Below are 3,662 nucleotides of genomic sequence, written 5' to 3' on the forward strand. Positions count from 1 at the left end.
TGAGTGTCTCCATGAGATGGGGAAACTTCTATTGAACTTGGTCCCTGGTGAGCCACTTGCCTTGGTGCAGGAGTTGGCCAACTTTGACAACCCGATATAGTTGGATCTTCTATTGGAGAGTGTTCTTGATATGTGTGTCCATGATCCAATCAGTTGTGACATTTTCCATGCAGTCTGGGTTTAGTTCTGTTGGTGTGAGTTGTTCTATAATGTTGGATGTGTCCAACAATGGTGGAAAGTATGGTTGAAGAGGGTCTACATTGAACATTGGGTACAAACCAAGGAAAGTTGGAATGTTCAGCTCAAAGTTATTTTCCCCTACAACCTTTGTGATGGTGTTCTGACCATATCGGAGAGGGAAAAGCTTGCAGTGGGGTCCAACGAGGTGCTCCTTCTGTAAAATGAAGCCAAACTTTGTCGCCCACCTAGAACTTGTGCAACACCCAATACTGATCATGGTGTTGTTTGTACATAGAATTGGCTTTGTCTAATATATGATGGACCTGTTGGCTGATGTGTTGAATGTGCTCAATGAATTTTTTAGCTCTGTAAGCTTCAGACTAGATGTGAGCCGAATCTTCCTAAGTGGCTACAAATGGTATGGCCACATCAATGGGACATAATGGCTGAAATCCTAGCCCTAGTTAAAAGGGTTTTTGGCTTATTGAGCTATGGAGATCTCTATTGTAGCTGTGCTAGACATAGGGGAGGCTTTCATCCCATGTTCATGGATGATTCGAGTTGTACATGCGCATAATGTGTAAAATCATCATGTTGAAGACCTTTGTTCGGCCATCAGTTTGGGGGTGGAAAGTCGTGGACTCAATAAGTTTGGTATCCAACATCGACTAGAGACTTGATAAAACTGCACTTAGGAATCTGTTGTCCTGATCTAAGATAATGGACTGTGGGATCCCAAAGCGTACCCACACTCACTCAAAGAAGAGCTTAGCAATGGCCTCTACTTTGATACTCTTCTTGGAGGCTGCCATAATGGCCATCTTAGAGAATCTGTCGATGAACATGAAAACATAATCATTGGCGTGCTTAGTAGAAGGAAGGCCTGACATGTAATCCATGGAGATGGATTCCCAAGATCGACTAGGAGTAGGCAAAGGAGCATGTAGGCCTTGCATCCTTGATGGTTGGTTTGGAAATGACGCAGGAAGTGCAGGATCAAGCATACTTCCCAACATCCTCACAAAGGTTCAGCTAATAAAAATACTTCTATAGTACTGCCACTGTTTTATTTACTTCGAAATGTCCAACAAACTAACTGTAGTGCACCTTCCAAATACTCTTGGCATGCTCGCTTGAAGGAACACAGATGTGTCCCAAGTGGCATAACAATTAATCCTGGAGGTGAAAATTTGGGACTTTCTTACCTTCCAAGAGAGTCTGGTATGTACTGTTGAATTCTGGATCACTCTTGTAAATATGCAGCCACCCCAAAGTCGCGTTCCCACAGGAGTCGAGCACACTGATCAACGTCATGACTGATGGTCATCTGAGGTAGGATACATCATTATTGGTACTACCCTTCTTGTACTTAATGTTCAAATGGAATTGTGTCAGGTATGTGGACCATTTCTGATGGCGATCATTCTGCAACTTCCCTTGTGTATGTATGAGTTGCAAGGGCTGTTGGTCTATGTGGATGACCATTTCCTTCCCCAGAATGTAATTCTTCCAATGATGGCATGCTTTCATAATGGAATACATTTCTTTGTCATAGGTGGGATACTTTTGGACTGTGTTTGAAAGTATCTCACTGTGGTAAGCCATTGGATGCCCCTACTGAGTAAGAACTGCACCAATATCATAGTCAGAGGCATCTGTCTCAATCTCAAATGGTTTTTGCAGGTCTGGTAATGTGACCACTATTGTAGAGAAGAGGTGATGCTTCAACTCGACAAATTCCTTCTGTTGGGTTTCAAACCAAAATAAATTTTCTTTCACTCCGCCCTTGGTGACTTGAGTTAAAGGCCAAGTGACATGAGAGAACCCCAACATGAACCTGCGGTAGAAATTGGCAAGACCCAAAAAGCTGTAGAGATCTATTAGAGTGGTTGGGGTTGGCCAATCCCAAATGAATTGTATCTTGGCTGGGTCCACATGCACACCCTACTCATCAATGATGTACCCCAGATATTCAACCTGGGTCATGCTAAAAGTGCATTTCTCCAAATTGGCACACAGCTTGTGTTGTCACAAGGTTTGGAGGACCTATCGAATATGGTGGAGGTGCACTTCCCAACTCTGGCTAAAGATCAAGATTTCATATAGATACACCACCATGAATTCATTGGTGAATGGTTTCAAGATGTTTTCCATCAATCTCATGAAGCTTGCGTGGGCATTCGTCAACCCGAAAGGCATGACCAACCATTCGAAAAGGCCCTCCTTGGATTTGAAGGCAGTCTTCCACACATCAAAGGGTTCGGTAGGAACCTGGTGATAGCTAGACTTCAAATCAATCTTGCTAAAATATTTCCCCCCTTGAGCTGGTCCAGAAGGTCATCAATCTGTGGGATTGGGTACCTATTCCGTACAGTGATCTTGTTTAGTTCCTGATAGTCAATATAGAGTCTCTAGGTTCCATCCTTCTTCTGTACCAATACAATTGAGCTCCCACAGGGTGATGATCTTGGCCTAATTTTTCTTTTCTGCAACAACTCCTGAACCTACCTCTTGATCTCATTGTTCTCTAGAACAAATCATCAATAGATCGGTTCATTGGGTAGTGGCACGATTGGGGATAGATCGATGAATTGCTTGACCTAACAGTGGAGAGGCACCCCCGTAGGTGAGGAGAAAATGTCCCTGTAATCCTCCACGACCTTTTCCACCTGATGCTCCTATGAGGAGAAGCCCTATGTCAAAGTTATTTCCACAATATTCTTCATCAAAGAGATGGAAGTAGGCGGGGCTACCTCCGGTATCCTGTACAACTTATTGCCCAAAGTAATAATCACATATTGAGGTCGAGACTCATATACAACATGCCACTTCCACAAGTATGGTTTTCCTAATAATACAACACAAAATTCAATAGGGGCAACATCACACAATACCTCATCCGTGAAGGGCTTGATGTTGTAGGGAAGACGACACTGCTGGCTGATGTGGAGATCTCGTCCTTGGTGAAGCCACCCGATGGTGTATAACTACGGATGTGTTGTAGTCAGTAGGCCCAACTGCTTCATGACCTCTACTGAAATGAGGTTCTTTTGGCTCTCACTATCTACAATGAACTGCAAGGGAGAACCCTTCACCCACATCTGTGAGTGGAAAAGGAATTCCCCCTCCTCTGGATCTTCAGGCTCATTCTTCTAGATCTTGGTGATGGCCATGGTGGCACTAGGATTTGCGTCAATGATCTTCTTCCATTTTTCGTTCCCCTTGTCGAGTTCTAACTCAGAGTTGGAACATGCACATGATTGGAAGCCTTCATCTTGACCACTAGTGACTGCTTGGCCCGATACTCACTCGTGTTGTAAGTGGAGCTCTTATGGAACTCACACCATTTTCCCATGTCCTTATTTCTCTTCGTGGAATTTTTATTTTCTTGCGGCCTCGACGGGTTTTCCTGGGTTGCCCCTACTTGGATTTTTCTTTTGCTCTATGGTTTGGGGGTGCCTTTCCCTTGATTTGGATTCTTA

Source organism: Pinus tabuliformis, chromosome 9 (assembly GCF_031772625.1).
Source record: "Pinus tabuliformis cultivar Carrire ecotype Pingquan chromosome 9, CPIR1, whole genome shotgun sequence".
NCBI classification, from domain to species: Eukaryota; Viridiplantae; Streptophyta; class Pinopsida; order Pinales; family Pinaceae; genus Pinus; species Pinus tabuliformis.